The following is a 19,562-nucleotide window of genomic DNA, read 5'->3' as shown; positions in this document are numbered from 1 at the left end:
CACTCGTGACACCGCTGTACCCGTAGCCCGGAGTCATCAGTGAATCTGCCTCAATTACGGCTGCAATAAAAGCAGCTGTGTATGTACTCGCTGCGATAGAGATGTCCATAACGAGGGCCTGAGTGCTTCATTTACCAGGCAACAACACACACCAAAAACAACTTCAGGGCTTCAACACTTTCCATCAGAAACAGTTAGACTTCACACATCCATTTATTCACGTTATTACATTAACGTCTGATCATTATTGATGGAGGAGCAAAATCCTGTGGTCTTGGTTTGTACACCGATAACTGGTGCGAATGCTTTTCCTTCATGATGACTTTAGACCTTGGCTGATACTGGCCATAGAAAACAAAGAATTTAGGAAATTGATGGGGTAACCATGGCAACAGCCTCATTTTTTTGTGTTGTTGATTTTTTTTTTACACCCTTGTGTAACCAGTGCTTTGAACTTACCCACTAGTCTAGCACTGGATGACAGCTTTAACATTCGAGTCCAAACAATTTCATCCCACTGACACTGTAGGCCTTTTTTTTTTGTTGGTCTCTCAAAAGACACATTTTATTTTGCATTAATCATTCATGATTAAGATATAAACAACATAATAATAATGATACATAAATATGACTGTTACAGGTTATTATTATTACAATCAGCATGAGTCGTATTATCATTAGGAAGCCTGATGTAATTTAAACATACAGCTGTATAAAAACATCTGAATCAAATCATGTTTATAGATTTATGAAATGTCTAATATGTCTGACTAAATTGGTACATAAATGAAACTATGATATGTTAGTATTTGTTAAAAAAAAACAAACAATTGAACTCTAGGTGTAAATAAAAACAGCTTCATTTATATGGATTAACATTAATGAATTCATTCATACAATATATGGACAATAGTATTGAGACACTGGACATTTCCAACTATATGAGGGTCTTCCCTAAGTAGTTACCACAAAGTTACATACACTCATGCAATTGCATTGGGCGTCTTTCGATGCTGCAGCTGAAATTTTCCCTTCATTTGAACTAGGAGACCCAAAACTGTTCCAGCATAACAATACCCCAGTGCACAAAGCCAGTTCAATGAAGATCTGTTTTTCATGAGATGTAGTGGAAAATCTCCTGCTGAAAAACCCAAACTGTACTGAATACCTTTTGGATGAATGTGAACGCTGACTGAACCCCAGGCCTCCTCACCTCAACCTACATCAGTACCTGACTTTACTAACACACATGCCTGAGTGAATCTCTACAAATCTCCACAAAACCTAGTGGAACATCTTCCCAGAACAGTGGAAGGTTATTATAACAGTAAATGGGAACTAAATGTGTATTAAGCATGTTCAAAAAGCTTATGATGATATTCTTTTTCTTCTTTTTGATATTATTATTACTTCACTTTACTTCTTATTTACTTCCTCGAGAACCAGGTGCAAACCAGGGACCTTTTCCCACCATTTGATGGAGATGTACTATAGCTCCAGAGACAAATGAGATCATCACAGGTTTGGAGAGCATTTCATTGACCCTGGTGTATGTTGTTTTAATAATAATAATAAAATTATTTCGGCTTCTCCCATTAGGGGTCGCCACAGCTGATCATCTACATGTTTGATTTGGCACATGTTTTTACGCTGGATGCCCTTCCTAACGCAACCCCTCCAATTTATCCGGGCTTGGGACCGGCACTAAGAGTGGCTGGGGTTGGTTCCCTGACCGGGGATTAAACCCGGGCCACAGCGGGGAGAGCGCCGCATCCTAACCACTAGACCACCAATAATAATAATAATAATAATAATAATAATAATAATAATAATAATCATCATCATCATCATGATCATCATCATCATCATCATTCTGCTTGTTCTCCTTGTATCATTCTAAAGATCTTGGCTCATTAATCATGAGTGTAAATAATGTTAAGGAAGCATTAATGGAAAATAGTTACAAATTATAAAACCTTTTTTTAGCAAAATAAACGTAGCCAAATCCATGAATGCTGCTGCCCGAGAATGATGAAACCTATGTAAAAATAGAGAACTTAACTGCTAGTGGAAAGCAGAACATTCACACTTTGTCAGATTGCTCACCTCCTGCATGACTGTGGACCATCGATCTTGATGTTCAGTACAACGTTTGACATTGCTTTTAAAATAAAGTAGAAAATAGTCATCAAACGCCCCCATACTCCCACGCTCCCAGCATGCATTGCAGAGGGCCACCTGACCTTCTGCTTAGGCTGGGAAGTGGAGTCACCCACACAGCTGGTGTGTGCATACGCTAAACACTGGCAACGGCACAAGAGAAAGTTTTTTTTATGTACTACCTTTACATCCCGGAACAAGAGCGAGGATGGCGAGAAAAGGTAGAGAAAGAGCTCTTCACTTTTTGCTTCCAGCCTGAAGCAGGATGAGGCCACACAGATCATAATTTCCATTTTTTTGACAGCTTTTGACTAAATTACAGCTGACAGTTGGTAAGACATTTCCAAACGACGTACAGCACAAAACGCTCTTGAAAACACACAAATGCAAACTGCCAGTTCTGCCACCTACGCAAACATCAGAATGTGAGTTATTCTCAAGAAAGTTCATGCAGTTTGAATCACAGAGCCTCTGTCCACTCACTGAATGCAAAAAAAAAAAAGAAAAGAAAAGAAAGTGTCCAAGAGTGTTTATGCAACAGATTTCTTTTTAAAGTATTTCAAGCCAAGTTCAACCAGGGACTTCACACTCCTCGTTTCATTTTTAGACAACCTCACCATAAGTAAAGCATTATGACAATATTCACCAGCAAGACTGATTCTCAACTCTGGGTGAAATTACATAGAACTCATGTTATATATCGCAGTTTTAAAAAGAGCTGCATTCACACTTTGGCTTATTGTCTAATGTTTCTTCATATATTCTGCCTGTATGTTTCTTGCCAGCTTCTCCATTTTCACCCTTCCAAAAAACATTTGATCAAATTCCCCCTTTATAATGCGGTAATGTTTTAAATATAATTTCCGAGCATGCTATCTAAACATCCCTCTATTACACTTGCAAAAATTTGTAGAACCCATACCAGGTCACACCGTGGCTCAACAATCAATAACAGGAGGTGGTAGAACAGTGGTTAAATGTTTGGGCTTCTGTTCAGAAGGTTGTGAGGTCAAATCTCAGCACAGCGCTTGCTGGTCCCTTAAGCAAAATCCTTAAACCCTCAACTGCTCATATGTATGTATAAATAAAAGAATTGTACATTTCTATGGATAAGCAAATCTGCCAAATGCCATAAATGTACTGTTAAAAAACACATCTAATGGTAATTCTCTTTCTATTAATTTGTCTACCAAACACATATTGGTGTTTAACACATAGGTGTTAATGTACAATACTCACCAAAGACAGGATATATCAAGTCAAAGTACATCAAGTCCTGTTAGTAGAGTTTTTTATATGGTTTCTAGGGTCACTTACTGTATCTGGTGTACATTATCCAGTTGTTTCCTCCTCTATTAAAAGCATTCTCTTCTATTATTAGTATTAATTTAGATTAGTGTTTACACTGTTATTCTTCTTAATTCCTTCTATTTAGAGAAGAATTTGAACTTTACAAAGTATTGTTCTTGGGAGTCTTTCATTGAAGTGTACACCTTATGTAAGTGTATACCTCTCCTTAATGACCCTGGAAGGAGAAACCAATATTTGCTGATTCACTGATGATATTTCTCTGTTTCAATATAAAAAAACACTGGATCTCATCATAGGGTGGCCGTCCATTCTTCTGGTCAAAACCATGAAGTGGAATGTAATATAAAGAATATAATAAGCATAATGGTTCATATCTATGAATAATAGCTGTGTAACATCTATTTGAAATCTGCTACACAGATATTATTCATAGATATAAATGACCAGTATGCTTATTATATTCTTTATATTACATTCCTCTGCATGTTCCCCTTTATGTTCTTATGGATCTTTTATGTATTATACAGCTTTAGAGTTCCTGAGCCTCACAACAAGCACTTCAATGTACAAATTTCTGTGTTTTGTGCACATGAGAACCAAATATGAAACTAAGAAGAAATCTATTGGAAATTTTTCATAAATGAAAGCCTTGTGTTGTAGGTAAAGCCTGAACCATAGGGCTGTTGTGTGGAGCAATGCAATCGTAATTACATGGCATTCATGGTTGAGAGTTAAGGATTTTGTGATGGATGATCTCATGGTGGGAGGGATGTTTTATTTGCTCGCCCGTCTGTTAAAATCAAACTAGCGGGTGACAATCACTAGTGTCTGTGCACTCAAGTACGTAGAAGAGAACATATAGTGCTTTACTCCATGTCCCTTTGATGCAGCATGTGGAACAGATGCAGAGGTTGACTTTGTGTGTTTCTAAAGTTTGCCCTGTGCTGTTCTAATGGAGAGCTTGGTGAGAATTGGCAAAACCATTGATGGGAAAATGGGGGGAAAAAAGAGAACATTTGGGAAAACAATCAACCACTGAGGAGTGTGATGCAACTCCCGTGTAAAATGGAGTTATTATTACCACACGCAAATTGATTACGTTCCAATAACAGCATGTAAGTCCAAGAGAAGTATGCCAGTAGAAAGAAAGAAATAAAGAAAGAAAGAAAGAAAGAAAGAAAGAAAGAGAAAGAAAGAAAGAAAGAAAGAAAGAAAGAAAGAAAGAAAGAAAGAAAGAAAGAAAGAAAGAAAGAAAGAAAGAAAGAAAGAAAAGAAAATGTGTTGCGAAAATGTACTGGAGAAAAGAAGAAAGGTAGCTGCAAAAGAAGGAAGGAAGGAAGGCAGAAAGGCAGCGTGGTGCTGCCAAATGGTGTAAAGGAAGGAAGCAACGAATGAATGACTGAATGAAGGATGGAATAAAAGGAGATAGCAACTAGAAAAAATGAAGTATGCTGCAAAATGATGTGGAAGGAAGGAAGGAAGGAAAGAAGGAAGGAAAGAAGGAAGGACGGAAGGAAAGAAGGAGGAAGGAATGAAGGAAGGAAAGAAGGAAGGAAGTAAGGAAGGAAAGAAGGAAGGACGGAAGGAAGGAAGGAAGGAATGAAGGAAGGAAAGAAGGAAGGAAGGAAGGAAGGAAGGAAGAAAGAAAGAAGGAAGGAAGGAAGGAAGGAAGGAAGGAAGGAAGGAAGGAAGGAAGGAAGGAGCGAAGGAAAGAAGGAAGGAAGGAATGAAGGAAGGAAGGACGGAAGGAAGGAGGGACGGAAGGAAGGAAGGAAGGAAGAAAGAAAGGAAGGAAAAAAGGTTGGAATAACTCTGAATCAGGACTAAAACCCATTCCAATTCCTAACACTGTAAAATCTCTTTCCTAGCTTTATACTGAATCTGGTCTAAACCTTCAGACTAGACCAGGCCATGGCTGTGGAGATGCAGTGGTCACTTCTTGTTCACTTTATGGTCGGTGTCAGTATGTAGGCGAGAACAGTTTTATGAAGGACTCACAGATTGTGTATCTGCAGGAGAGAGGGAGTGATCCAGACAGAGCGAGAGGTGGGATTATAAAAACATATAAATATGGACAAATGCTCTTTCGATTTCTTCCAAGCTAATAATACAGTGTGTGTGTGTGTGTGTGTGTGTGTGTGTGTGTGTGTGTGTGTGTGTGTGTGTGTGTGTAAAGTGAGTGTCTTTCTCATCCTATTTGGATTCACTAGATTCAGAGATTCAGGTTGTGTGGACTGCATGTGCCACATGTAGGTGCACACTCTTTTCCTCCTCGCTGTCTTTCCATAAGCCTGTGTGTGGGGGAGCTGATTGACACACCTTGCATCCCTAATGGAGGCCTGGCAGAGGAAGACAGCAGTGCAGGGTTTTCGCCAGGGGGATTCGCCGCAGGCATACACTCGCTACTTCACACAGCGCCCTGAGAGAAGGAAAGCGAGATCGAGAAATAAATACATCAGCCTGACATTTACCATAAACATCCACACGAACGTTCACATAATCATACACACACACTCACACACTCCGATGCGTGCACACAAAAAACGAACGCATTTAGATTTATTACTGGCATAAATTCCAGCAAACGCACTATGAACATTCCTAGAGCATGGATGGTAATGTCTGGATGAGGGTGATGAGGGAAAAATGATCTGCTGTATAGGGAAAGTGAACATTAATAAAAAAGGAATGATGAACAGTGTATCATTGGTGGATTAAAAAAGATGAAACGTCAGCAGATACCTGACCAAATTAGCACTTTTTACATTCCTGAAGTGGTAGTCACCCTCTAGTCAGCTCCCCCAGCCTAAAGGGGGTGACAGCAATCACAAGCTTTCTGGAAGCCACGTGAAGCCAGGCAGCCACATCCTTTTGAACTACTGCTCATGCTGTCATCTAACACACTCGGAGGAAAGCGCCGTCTGCATGAGCTCACAGATGTCCACAGCTGGACTCCTGTGGACAGCTTCTGCACCAGTACAACTCAAACTCATGATCTGGGGCTACAGGATGAAGGTTTCTCTGTTACATCACTCAGGGAAAGGAGGGAAGGGAGCTACTAAATGGTGTGAAAGAATGTGAAACAAAAAATTAATAAATGAATGAATAAATGAATGAATGAATGAAAGAATGAAGGGAGGGCATAGTGAAGGACAAAAAAGAAACATGAATGAATGAGTAACAAATGAATGAAATAATGAATAAAAGAAAGAAAGAAAGAAAGAAAGAAAGAAAGAAAGAAAGAAAGAAAGAAAGAAAGAAAGAAAGAAAGAAAGAAAGAAAGAGGGAAAGAGGAAAGAAAGAAACATGAAAGGTGAAAGGATGAAAATTAGGTAGTAGAAAAAGAAACTAAGCTGCAAAAAGCGTTAAAAGAAAGAAATAAGGATGGTTGGAAGCTGCTAAAATGTGTTAAAGCTGTAAAAGGAAGGAAGGCAGAAAGGAAGTATGGGAAACAAGGGATGAATGACTGAAGGAAGGATGGCAGGAATGAAGGATAAATTGAAAGATGTACAAAGAATAAGAGGAGGTAGGAAGTGGGAAAAAGAAGTATGTTGCAAAATGATGTGGAAGGAAGGAAGAAAGAAAGAAAGAAAGAAAGAAAGAAAGAAAGAAAGAAAGAAAGAAAGAAAGAAAGAAAGAAAGAAAGAAAGAAAGAAAGAAAGAAAGAAAGAAAGAAAGAAAGAAAAAAGAAAGGAAGGAATGAATGAAGGAAGAAAGGAAGGAAGGAAGGAAGGAAGAAAGGAAGGAAGGAAGGAAGGAAGGAAGGAAGAAAAAAAGGTTGGAAGCTGCCAAAATGTGTGGAAGGAAGGAGGAAGGATGAAAGCTAGAATACCAAAAAGTAAAGAATGGAGGAAGGAAGGACGGAAAAAAGGAATTTTGTAAGCTGTAAAAGAAAGGAAGGAAAGAAAAAAGGATGGACAGATGGAAAGAATGAATGGAGGGAAATGAAGAAAGGAGAAAGGAGAAGGAAGGAAGGAAGGAAGGAAGAAGGAAGGAAGGATGACCTTGCTGAATCTGGTTGTGTAGTTTACACAGTGTTCTGACTGTGAGAGGAAGTGATTTAATTGCAGCAGACTCAGGTGTATTATGGTGTATTATGGTGTATTAAGGAACATTAGTGGGAAAGAGGAATTAGTGTGTTTTAGATTCACTGACACCTCAGGACAATCAGGCACTAACTACACATCACCCTGACAGAGAGCCACATCTCCTCCTCCCTCACCCTCCTCTTCTCCCTTCTCTCTCTCTCTCTCTCTCTCTCTCTCTCTCTCTCTCTCTCTCTCTCTCTCTCTCTTATTGATCCATCTGTCCATTCTTAATGGTCCTGTTAAACACAGACACCAGGCACTTTAACAAGCTGAGGCCCACTTAGCAATAAAGCTCTCAGGACTCTGTTTAGTCGTAGATATGGCAGGCACGACACAGCTCACCTAGGCTCTGCAGAAAGGTCAATGTGATGGAGAAGCTGACGGCTCGTATTATTCTCCCGCACACTGACTTTTAGAAACAATGAACAAAGAGATCGAAGTTTACGATGAAAGTTGCATTATTAACATCTGGCACTGCAAAGCCATGATAAAAATGTAATTCACTGTTTCTATATTTTCCATATTGAGTACATAATAATAATAATAATAATAATAATAATAATCGTCTTTTTCTTCTTTTACTTATTATTATTAATATTATTAATATCATTGTTTTTTATTTATTTATTTATTTATTTATTTATTTATTTATTTATTTATTTATTTACTTATTTATTTATTATTAACTTTTCCATATTGCGTGCTGTTATGTACAGAGGATTAGAAGCTCAAATAAACATTGAATGAGAACTTATTAAAAGTATAATAGTGAATTTAACACCTTTTTACATTAACCTGATCTGGTCCTGAACATTATCATACAGCTAATAGCCAACAGAAATTGCAGGCGATCCACTAGATTAATTAACAGTAGATTCACCACAATTGAGATAAAAGCTTAAGGTGGTTTGTTGTTTCAGAAAATTATCATGATCTGGAAGCCACATTTTTTTTTTTTACAAGATGCATTCAGTCAGTAAATTAAAAACGCTGCCTATTCTTAGCCAAGTTCTTCATTAGTGACGAAGAAGACCAAAGCCACTTTAGCCTATCTCTAAAAAACACAGAACAAGGAAATGTTTTTAAAAAAGCATCTTTTTTCCTACTTTGACAGAGCCAGCTAAATCTCCTTAGCTGGCAGGACTGTAGCAGTGAAAACGTCAAGTGTGCTGTGTTTCGGTGGCGTATCTTACGCACAGAGAAAGGCAGAAAAAGAAACGGGGAGAGATTAAACAGCATTAAACAATGTTAGAGATGTAAAGAACGACACGCAGAGGGGGAGGACCGAGAAGAAAAAGAAGAAGGAGAAGAATCAAAAGAACATGTTCTGAAAGCAAACAGTTATGTTTGAAATACATTTAGAACAAAGCTATTCGGGGTCTTTATTGGGGAAAAAACGAGTTGTGTTTTATTAGTTGAATGATATAAAACATGACAAAAACAGCTTCTCAGAGAGACGAAGTGATTTATATGCTCCCACTGGGATTTCTATATAGGGCATGTGCTCTCTTCTCTCTAATATTAGAGAGCTGAGTGAGGGAGTGAGGGAGTTAGTGAGTGATTGAGAGGTGTGAGAGAGAGAGAGAGAGAGAGAGAGAGAGAGAGAGAGAGAGAGAGAGAGAGAGAGAGAGAGAGAAAGAGACTAGGTGACCGTATGTAAGGGAATGAGTGAGTGAGAGTAAATTAGTGAGTGATTGAGTAAGTGATTAAGTGAGTGATTGAGCGAGCTATTGATTAAGTGAGTGAGTGAGTGAGTGAGTAAATGAGTGATTGACTGATTGAGTGAGTGAGTGAGTAAGTGATTGAGTGAGTGATTGAATGATTGAGTGAGTGATTGATTGAGTGATTGAGCGAGTAAGTGATTGAGTGAGTGATTGATCAATTGAGTGATTAAGCAAGTGAGTGATTGAGTGAGTAAGTGAGTGAGTGATTGATTGATTGAGTGAGTGATTAATTGAGTGATTGATTGAGTGAGTGACTGAGTGAGTGAGTAAGTGATTGAGCGAGTGAGTGAGTGAGTGATTGAGCGAGTGAGTTAACGATTAATTGAGTGAGTGAGTGAGTGAGTGATTGAGTAAGTGAATTTTGATTGAGTGAGTGGGTGATTGATTGAGTGAGTGATTGAGTCAGTGAGTGAGTGAGGAGTGATTGATTGAGTGATTGAGTGAGTGATCGGTGAGTGAGTGAGTGATTGATTGAATGAGTGAGTGATTGAGTGATTGAATGAGTGAGTGAGTAAGTGATTGAGCAAATGAGTGAGTGATTGCGAGTGCGTGAGCAATTGATTAAGTGAGTGAGTGATTGAGTGAGTGAATTATTGATTGAGTGAGTGAGTGATTGATTGAGTGAGTGAGTGAGTGAGCGATTTAGTGATTGAATAAGTGAGTGATTGAGCGAGTGAGTGAGTGAGTGAGTGAGTGAGTGATTGATCGAGTGAGTAATTGAGTGAGTGAGTGATTAAGCAAATGAGTGATTTAGTGAGTAAATGAGTGAGTGAGTGAGTGATTTAGTGATTGAATAAGTGAATGATTGATCGAGTGAGTAATTGAGTGAGTGAGTGATTAAGCAAGTGAGTGAGTGAGTGAGTGAGTGATTGAGTGAGTGAATGAGTGAGTGATTGTGTGGTTATGTGGTGAGTGATTGATCAAGTGGTGAGTGAGTGGTGATTGGTGGTGGTGATGGATCAAGTGGTGGTGATTGAGCATGTGGTGAGTAAGTGACTGAGTGGTGAGTAAGTGGTGAGTGGTGGTGAGTGATTGAGTGAGTGAATGAGTGAGTGATTGAGTGATTGAGCGAGTAAGTGAGTGAGTGATTGAGTGAGTGACTGATTAAGCAAGTGAGTGATTGAGTGATTGAGTGAGTGATTTAATGATTGAGTGAGTGATTGAGTGAGTGAGTGATTGATTGAGCGAGTGAGTGAGTAATTGATTGAGTGAGCAAAGTGATTGAGTGAGTGAGTGATTGTGTGGTTATGTGAGTGAGTGATTGATCAAGTGAGTGAGTGATTGAGTGAGTGAGTGATGGATCAAGTGAGTGAGTGATTGAGCATGTGAGTGAGTAATTGAGTGAGTGAGTGAGTAAGTGAGTGAGTGGTGAGTGAGCGTGTGGTGAGTAAGTGATTGAGTGTGTGAGTGATTGAGTGAGTGAGTGAGTAAGTGAATGAGTGATTGAGTGAGTGACTGATTAAGCAAGTGAGTGATTGAGTGATTGAGTGAGTGATTTAATGATTGAGTGAGTGATTGAGTGAGTGAGTGAGTGAGTGATTGAGCGAGTGAGTGAGTAATTGATTGAGTGAGCAAAGTGATTGAGTGAGTGAGTGATTGTGTGGTTATGTGAGTGAGTGATTGATTAAGTGAGTGAGTGATTGAGTGAGTGAGGGATGGATCAAGTGGGTGAGTGAGTGAGCGTGTGAGTGAGTAAGTGATTGAGTGAGTGAGTGATTGAGTGAGTGAGTGAGGGATTGAGCGTGTGAGCAAGTAAGTGAATGATTGAGTGAGTAAGTGATTGAGCGAGTGATTGAGTGATTGAGTGAGTGAGGGAGTGATTGATTGAGTGAGTGATTAATTGAGTGATTGAGTGAGTAAGTGAGTGAGTGATTGATTGATTGAGTGAGGGAGTGATTGATTGAGTGATTGATTGAGTGAGTGAGTGAGTGATTGATTGAGTGAGGGAGGGAGAGAGTGAGAGAGTGAAAGAGTGAAAGAGAGAATGAGAGAGAGTGAGTGAGTGAGTGAGAGAGTGAGTGAGTATTTATCACTCCCTCACTGAGACATTTGTCATTTTACAGACACCAAAGCTAATTTAAATAAATATATTTTTTTTTGATTGAGTGAGTGATTGAGTGAGTGAGTGATTGCTCAAGTGAGTGAGTGAGTGAGTGATTGACTAAATGATTGAGTGAGTGCATGAGTGATTGAGCGAGTGAGAGAGTGATTGAGTGAGTGAGCGAGTGATTGAGTGATTGAGTGATTGAGTGAGTGATTGAGTGAGTGATTGAGTGATTGAGCGTGTGAGTGAGTAAGTGATTGAAAGAGTGAGTGAGCGATTGAGTGAGTGAGTGAGTGAGTGAGTGAGTGAGCATGCGAGTGAGTGAGTGAGTGAGTGAGTGAGTGAGTGAGCATGTGAGTGAGTAAGTGATTGAGCGAGCGAGTGAGTGAGTGAGTGAGTGAGTGAGTGAGTGAGTGAGTTTTTTCATCTGTACAATCGGAGCAGTTGATGGTTAAGGGTCCTGCTTGATGGTGCTGGGAGTTTAACTCATGACCTTCAGATCAGATTTCCAGCACTTTAAACTCTAAGCTGGACTAAAAATGAGATTTCATGAGGAAGAAAGCTTTGGAGGAACCACAATAACCACCATCATCTGGGTGAAATCCAGATATTCATTCATCATTGTTGAGAACAATTCAGCCCCCAAAAAATCTAATTCAGGCCAAAATCAGACTCTGGATATTAATGAACTGTATGTACAGTATTCGTCAGGAAGGTGCATATCACCACTTGCAGTGATTTGTATAAATGGTAGTCGTAGCTCAGTGGTGAAGGTGTTTGACTTTGGATAGGGAGGTTGTGCATTGAAGGTGAGTGGGAGTACTGCCATGCTCTCAGTGGTGTGCCCCTGAGCAAAGCTTATTACCCATTAACTGCTTAGGTGAATTAATAGTTCATGCACAGAAACTTGATAGACATGTTCAAGACTGAGACAGAATGACACATATGGGGTTTGGTCATGGATTGACCAGGAATTGGAAATCTAATCAAGCTGAAAATTTGAATTCAGCATCTATCATGCAATCAGAGGGTTTAAAGAAGGCAGGGTTCATTTAAAGCAGCTTGTTTGGCAAATCAGTGTGTGTGTGTGTGTGTGTGTGAGCATTATTTTATTCCCAGCAGTATGGAAGGATCAATAAATTCTGATCCTTATAATGATGTTGTCAGTAAATGATAAGAAAGTCTCCAGGGCATAGAGAGAAAACAGCACTAGTGGTAATGAGAGAGTACTGACTCAAGTGTGCTTGTGTAGGAAAGAGAGAAAGGAGAGAGAGAGAGAGAGAGAGAGAGAGAGAGAGAGAGAGAGAGAGAGAGAGAAAGAGAGAGAGAGAGAAAGATGCTGTTGAATTGTTTAAAAACACCCATGACAAAGCACCTGAAACTCTGTCTGTTTCTCAAACATACCGCAAGAAAAAAAACAGATGCACTGGTCAATAACAGCTGAGTCCGAGTTTATCAGATCATCTACAAAAAAATGCTATCTATCTATCTATCTATCTATCTATCTATCTATCTATCTATCTATCTATCTATCTATCTATCGATCTATCTATCTATCATCTATCTATCTATCTATCTATCTATCTATCTATCTATCTATCTATCTATCTATCTATCTATCTATCTATCTATCTATCTATCTATCTATCTATCGATCTATCGATCTATCGTTCTAGCTATCTAGCTATCTATCATTGAATGTGGTGATTGTAGAAGATGGAAATGATCACTTTGCAGTAAAAAATAAATCAGACAAAACAATAATTTCCCCTGAAATGATGATTTTACGCCTGGAATTGTAAGATTATATAAAAGCGGTGCATTATTAAGAGTTGACTGACACACTGTGCTGAAATAATGCATTAACTCATGTTCTGGATGAGCAATCACACTTTCAGCTGTCTGCAAAAAAAGCGTCCTTTTCACTATTAGTACTGAAACAAAGGGGAACGTGTTGTTTTCACAGCTCCTGCACTGTGTATGTACTGTGTGTGTGTGTGTGTGTGTGTGTGTGTGTGTGTGTGTGTGTGTGTTTGTTGCACTTGATATGTGTAGTGCCTTTTATAGTACACAATATAACCTAGATTGGAGAATAATGACTGTAATGCAAATGAGTCGTGTTTTTTTAGATAGCTCCATCATCAGAATGAAAGAAATGAAGCACTTCTACACACAGAGCACTTATATATTCAGTGCATCCGGAACATATTCACAGAGCTTCACATTTTCCACATTTTGTTACGTTATAGCCTTATTCCAAAATGGATTCAATTCATTATTCTCAAAATTCTACAAACAATACCACATCATGACAACATGAAAGAAGTGTGTTTGAAATGTATTCAAAATAAAAACCGAAAACAAACAAACAAACAAACAAAAAACCACGTAAAAACAGTATTCATGTCCACCTGTGGTAAATTCAGTTGATTGGACATGATATGGAAAGACACACACCTGTCTACTGTATATGAGGTCCCACAGTTACCAGTGCATGTCAGAGCTCAGACCAAGGAATTGTCTGTAGACCTCAGAGACAGGATTGTATTAAGGCACAGATCTGGGGTAGGTACAGTAAAATGTTTGCAGCATTGAAGGTCCTAATAAGCACAGTGACCTCCATCATCCATAAATGGAATCAGTTTGGAACCACCAGGACTCTACCCAAAGTGGGACACCCAGCCAAACTGAGAGATCAGGAGAAGAACCTTAGTCAGGGAGGTGACCAAGAACCCGATGGTCACTCTGAAGGAGCTTGTGTACAGAGGAAGGTAAAAGGTACATGACAGCTGACCTGGAGTTTGCCAAAAGACACCTGAAGGACTCTCAGACCATAAAAAAACAAAGAATAAAAACACTTTAGCCTGAATGCCAAGCGTCATATCTGGATGAAACCATGCACCGGCCATCACCTGACCAAAACCATCCATACAGTGAAGCATGGGGTTGGGGGTGTTTTTCATCATTCAGTGGGGATTTGTTTAGCTGCAAGAACTGGGAGACTGGTCAGGATCGAGGAACAGATGAATGCAGTTCAATGTACAGAGATGTTCTTGATGAAAACCTGCTCCAGGGTGCTCTGGACCTCAGACTGGGGCGACAGTTCATCTTCCAACAGAACAACTACTTTAAGCTCATAGACAAGATAACAAAGAAGTGTCTACAGGACGACTCTGTAAATGTCCCTGAGTGGAATCAGCTATAACCCAGAATTGAACCTGATTGAACATCCCTGGAGAAATCTGAAAATGGCTGTGCACCGACGCTCCCCATCCAACCTGATGGAGCTAAAGAGGTTCTGGGAGAAACTGCCCAAAAATAGGTGCCCAGCTTGTAGCATCAAACTCACAAAGACTTGAGGCTGTAATTTGTGTCAAAGGTGAACTTTGGAGGAAAATAATGAATTTGATACATTTTGGAATAAAGCTGTAACAGAACAAAATGTAAAAAAAAGTTGTGAAAATGCTCCAGATGCTCTCTATATATTAGGGCTGTGAATCAATAAAAATATTTAATCTCGATTAATCGCATGATTGTCATGAGTTAACTCACATTTAATTGTAACAATTACAAATTTCATCTGTTCTAAATTAATAGTTTTTAAGTTTTTAATACTCTAATCAACATGCACATGGACAAATATTGATGCTTTATGCAAATGTATATTTATTATTAGTGAAACCAGACTTAACATAGAGCACGAAGACAAAATATTCTTCTAAATGTTTTAAAGCAATGATGGTTTTTTAAATTGCGTAAATCATCAGTACACCAAACGTAACTTTTGCTATGTTTCCACACGGACGGTTTTAATTGCCGGATGTGTGCATCATGGCGGATTTTGCTGTTTATTTTAAGACTTGGTGCGCCAGTAAAACAAATGTTTACAGATTAAAAATTATTTTTTTTAAATATTTGAGTAAAGAAAGGACATTTTGAATAAATGTGTGTTGTGTTAAAATTTTTAATTTTGCCTGTTTTATATTTATTTATTTATATTTTTAATAAAAATCTTTAAACAGAAATGCATTAATTGCACGTTAATAAAATTAATGCCATTAAAATTAGTTTGCTTGAATGTGTTCAGCAACCATTTTAGTATATCTTCTCAGGGGACATTACTACAGAAATTTAACTTGGAAATATTTGTCCGTTTGTCAGCACTCAGACCATATACCGAACACTACAAAAGTCGGTCTGCATTGCCGTTGTAACTGAGAAGGAAGACTCTTCTGAAGCTTGCTTACAAGAAAACCCGCAAACAGTTTTCTAAAGACAACATGTCCAAGAGCATGAATTACTGGAACCATGTCCTGGTCCTGATGAGACAAGATAAACTTGTTTGTCTCAGATGATGTCCAGCATGTGTGGAGACACCTTAATGAGGAGTACCAAGAAAATTGTGTTTTGCCAACAGTGAAGCATGGTGGTGGTAGCATCATGGTCTGGGGTTGCATGAGTGCTGCTTTTACTGGGGAGTTTTGGTTCATTGAGGGAAACATGTGTTTAAACATGTACTGTAACACACCACCAAGATGACAAGTGCCTTGCTGAGGGTGAAGGTGATGGAGTGACCAAGTATGTCTCCAGACCTGAACCCTATAAAGCACCTGTGGGGCATCTTCAAGCGGAAGGTGAAAAAACAACATGAGTGTAACATCCCGCAGCTCCGTGATGTCCTTAATGGAGGCGTGGAAGAGGATCCCAGCAACAACCTGTGCAGCTCTGGTGAATTTCATGCCCAGGAGGATTAAGGCAGTGCTCTGTGTATAGAAGTGCTTCACTTCTTTTATTCTTTAATTTCTTTATATAAATGGATGTCTTTTGATGCAGTAGCGTAACGCTTTCTTTTCACTAGGAGACACAAACCTGTTCCAGCATGACATTACCCTTGTGCACAAAGCCAGCTCAATGAAGATCTGATTTTCATGGAATGGAGTGGAAGCTCTAACTCTACTGAACACCTTTGGGATGAATGTAAATGCTGACTGCACCCCAGCGCACCTCATCTACATTAGTACCTGCTTTTACTAACTGAATGTGGCTGAATGAGCTCAAATCTCCACAAAATCTAGTGTGACACCTTCACAGAAGAGTGGAGGTTATTATAACAGCAAACTGCAAATACATTTGGAATAGGGTGTTCAAAAAGCACATACTTGAACAGACTTGAAGATATGGTTTATATGGGTTGGACTGAAAGGCCTGCTATAGAGCACTGTACAGAGAAACTAAAAACACACACATAATACAAGTCGAACACAAGACAAGCAGAAGCACAGGAGAGTTCTGAGAATCACCAAGGACTGTGGGGTGAATTTTTCTTTCAATTTTAAAAGAATTCAAAAAAAGCATTAAAACACTATTATAACTTTTCCTAGAAAAGAACAAATTATTTTGGCTTGATGTATTTTAGTGAATATATTGAAAGACATGATGGTGCATTTCAGCCATGTAGTAAAATCACTTGTGGAAGTGCATAAAAAAATCATACAAATGTACAACATGTAAGTGCATATGAACCATGCAATAAATTAATGAATAATGAAAGTAAAAAGTTCTGACCAAAGCAGGCTTTATGAAGGCTAAGACTTATTGGAATAATAAAAATTGCTTCTGTGGGGTTATTCAGCCTTATTCAGCCTTATGTCAACCTTAGGCCAGTAATAATAATAATAATAATAATAATAATAATAATAATAATAATAATAATAATAATAATAACAATAATAATAATAATAATAAATATGCTCCCATTAGGGGTCGCTACATCGGATCATCCGTCTTCATACCCCTCTGTCCTCTACATCTGCCTCTTTTAAACTAATTACCTGCATGTCTTCCCTCACCACATCCATGAACCTCCTCCTTGGTCTTCCTCTTTTCCTCCTACCTGGTGGCTCCATCCTCAGCATTCTTCTACCAATATAATTCATGTCCCTCCTCTGCACATGTCCAAACCATCTCAATCTCACCTACCTTACCTTGTTTCTAAAACATCCTACATGCGCTGTCCCGCTAATAAACTCATTTCTAATCCTGTCCATTGTCATCACTCCCAATGAACATCTCAACATCTTCATCTCTGCTACCTCCAGCTCCACCTCCTGTCTTTTACTTGATGCCTCAATAATCAATGCCAGTCTCTAAACCATACAAGATCGCAGGTCTTACCACAGACCTATAAACTTTCCCTTTCACTCTCGCAGATACTTTTCTATCACAAATCACTCCTGCTATCACTCTTCCCCACCCACTTCACCCTGCCTTCACTATTTTCTTCACTTCTCTAACACACTCTTCATTAATTTGCCCTGTTGACCCCAGTTACCTGAACTCCTCCACCTTCTCCACCTCTTCCTCCTGCAACGGCACTACTACACTGCCCTCCCTCTTATTCACATACATGTACTCTGTCTTACTCTTACTGATTTGCATAATAATAGTAATAATAATAATAATTATACATTTTATTTAAAGGTGCCTTTCAAAAAACCTCAAGGACACCGCACAGTAGAGTGAAATCATAATATCAAACAACATCAAACAGCTATTTAACTGTTGGAATAATGTGGAATATTACTGGGGGTTTTGCCAACCTTATGCCAATGTCATGTCAACCTTATGTCAAAGAATAAGTTCATGTTCAAGTATATTTCCATAGCGTTTTTTACAATAAACATTGTCTCAAAGCAGCTTTACAGAACTAAAGGGATTAACATTTGTGTTTATCACGTTTGTGTTTATTCCCTTAGTTGGTATGAGGAAGAAACTGAGAGGAGCCAGAATCAAAAGGGGAACCCAGTCTTATTTGCATGGTATCAAGAGTGTAAATGTAAATCTAAAAAACAATACAAAACACCCAAGCGTGAGAACTACCATGAGCACTATAATGTGTAATTATGAGCAATGTCCTTTTTACAGTTTTATACAGTCTGTTAATGTTATGGAACCAGGAGCTACTGAGCAACTTATAAAATAGCTCAACAACTAAGATCATTAGAGATCCAACACTAATTCCACCGTGCTGTTTAAAGAAGTCCAATGTCCAAACTTGACTTATGTCAATTTATCATCAAAACTGTCAGCTGATGCCAATTGGAATACCTTATTTTGTAGGTCATCCTTATGAGAACCTTATGATAACTTTATGTCAACAAATAGATTATTCTATGTCCCTTTGACTTATGTGCTATGTCAACTTGATATCAAAACTAACCATAAGTCCCTATGTCAGCTATAATATATTGGCATGTGTAGAAATTTTATGTCAACTTGACAAAAAGTCAACAAAGCATTTTTATGTCTACTGAAACATATTTTGAAATGAGTGGAAATTGTTTTGAAGGGCTGGTCAGTTTTATGTCAACTTATTTCATGCATTCTATTTCACGCCTCATAATTAGAAATGCTTCTATAGGGTTAGTCAGCCTTATGTCAACTTTATCTCATTCTAATGTCAACAAATTATGTATTCATGTTTCTTAAGGTGTTATTATGTAAATTTGACCAAAAGTAACCAAATCATTCTTTATTTCCACTGAGACAATATATCTCTTGATTATGTCAATGTGACATCAAAACAATAATACAACAAATATTAATAAATATAATAAATGCTTTTTATGTCAACATCTACTGTACTAAAATGTCTTGAATTAGTGTTTTGTCAACTTCACATTAGATTTGATCAAAGCAGATGTAATGTCATTTGAGACATATTGGAATAATTATATTTATTTCTGTAGGGTAAGTCAGACTTATGTCAACATTAGGTCAAAATAAAATATAATGTACTAAAATGTCTGTTGACTTGGTGTTATGTCAATTTGAAATCAGATTTAACCAAAGCAGTCTTTATGATCTCTGATGCCAGTTGGAATAACATGAAATGTTTCTGAAGGTTTCCTCAACCTTATGCCAACTTTATGTCTAAAAGTACTGTATTTAGGTCTTGTTACTTGATGTTATGTCAATTTAAAATCAAAACTGACAAAAATGGGTTTCATGTTGAGACATGTTGGAATGAAGAAACCTATTTTTGTAGGATTGGTCAAGCTTATGTTAACCTTATCAGCAAATACTGCATTTATATCTCTTGTGTCAATTTTACATTATACCTGTCATTTGATGGCAACTGGAAAAAAAATGTTCTGCTGGCTAAGTCATTCTTATGTTAACCTTATAACAACTTTATAAATAAATACAGTATTTTATATCCCTGAATTTGTGTAT

This window comes from Silurus meridionalis, chromosome 22, assembly GCF_014805685.1.
Source record: "Silurus meridionalis isolate SWU-2019-XX chromosome 22, ASM1480568v1, whole genome shotgun sequence".
Classification (NCBI taxonomy): Eukaryota; Metazoa; Chordata; class Actinopteri; order Siluriformes; family Siluridae; genus Silurus; species Silurus meridionalis.
This window is presented reverse-complemented; position numbering follows the sequence as displayed.